General features: G+C 37.5%; 1 non-coding gene across 1 annotated transcript; it reads left to right on the top strand.

Annotated features, from left to right (window-relative positions):
* Positions 1 to 930: 930 nt before the first annotated feature.
* On the top strand, positions 931 to 1,037 carry LOC128281889 (small nucleolar RNA R71). Its single transcript, XR_008272172.1, has one exon. It is a non-coding gene; the product is annotated as a small nucleolar RNA R71 (small nucleolar RNA).
* The last annotated feature ends 362 nt before the right edge of the window (positions 1,038 to 1,399 follow it).

The following is a 1,399-nucleotide window of genomic DNA, read 5'->3' as shown; positions in this document are numbered from 1 at the left end:
AGCTTCAATAAATGGTAAGTTAATATATAATTTCTTTAATAATTTAAAGAATTTACCAAATTGTTCGTCCATGTGGTCTTTCCTTGTCGCCTTAGGGTATGGCACACGAGGTTTATACTCTTTACTTACATCAACCTTACCGTTATCTACCATATGGTTGTGCCTTGGTTTCGGTTCATCCTCAACTAACCCTTCATTGTTGCGCATAGTAATGGCATGAAGGTTCTCTTTTGGGTTAATTTTTGTGTTGTTGGTAGGCTACCATGTGGTCATTTAGAGATCAACTTATCAAGGTGTCCTATTTGAGTTTCGAGCCCTTGAATTGACACTTGCTAATTCTTAAGTGCTATTTCGGTATTCTGAAAACGAGTTTCTGACAATGAGATGAATTTTTTGAGCATCTCTTCAAGGTTCGATTTCTTTTCTTGTTGGTAAGGTGGTTGTTGGAAACCTGGAGGATGTTGTGGTTGTTGATTTCCTTGACCACCCCACGAGAAATTGGGATGGTTCCTCCAAACTGTATGGGTTATTTTGAGGTCTAAAATTATTACCCATATAGTGGATCTGTTCCTCCTCAGTGCTAGGATTGAAGGATGGATAATCTGTGTTATGTACTCCTTCTCCATTTGAATCACACCTCATTACTGGATGTACCTGAGTAGAACCATACAAACTATCAATCTTTTTATTTAAAAGTTTTACCTAGTTAGATAGTATAGTAACTGCATCGAGGTTGAAAACACCAGCAGCTTTCGTCAACTTCTTTCTCATGACTTGCCACTGATAGTTATTCAGTGACATTTTTCAATAAATTCGTAAGCCTCTTCAGGTGTTTTGTTGTTTAATGCTCCACCGATGGCTGCATCGATAAGTTGCCTTGTCGAGGGATTCACACTGTTGTAAAAAGTCTGAACCTGTAGCCATAGAGGTAACCCATGGTGAGGGCACCTTCTCAATAGATCCTTATATCTCTCCCATGCATCATTAGGTGTTTCTAAATCCTTCTGCACAAAATAAGAAATATCATTCCTTAGTTTAGCCGTTTTAGCCGGCGAAAAATATTTTAGTAAAAATTTTTCGGTCATTTGTTCCCAAGTAGTGATTGACCCCCGTGGTAACGAGTTTAACCACTGTTTAAATTTGTTCCTTAATGAGAATGGGAGCAACCGAAGGTGAATGGCATCGTAAAAAATGCCATTGATCTTAAAAGTGTCATAGAATTCCAGAAAATTTGCTAAATGAGTGTTTGGATCCTCGTCCTACAAACCATCAAACTAAACAAACTGTTGTATCATTTGAATTGTGTTAGGTTTCAGTTCAAAATTATTTACAGCAACAGCAGGCCTAACTATACTCGATTCAGTTCCTGTTAAACTAGGTTTATCATAATTATACATAG

The sequence above is a fragment of the Gossypium arboreum genome, chromosome 1, assembly GCF_025698485.1.
Source record: "Gossypium arboreum isolate Shixiya-1 chromosome 1, ASM2569848v2, whole genome shotgun sequence".
Classification (NCBI taxonomy): domain Eukaryota; kingdom Viridiplantae; phylum Streptophyta; class Magnoliopsida; order Malvales; family Malvaceae; genus Gossypium; species Gossypium arboreum.
This window is presented reverse-complemented; position numbering and strand designations above follow the sequence as displayed.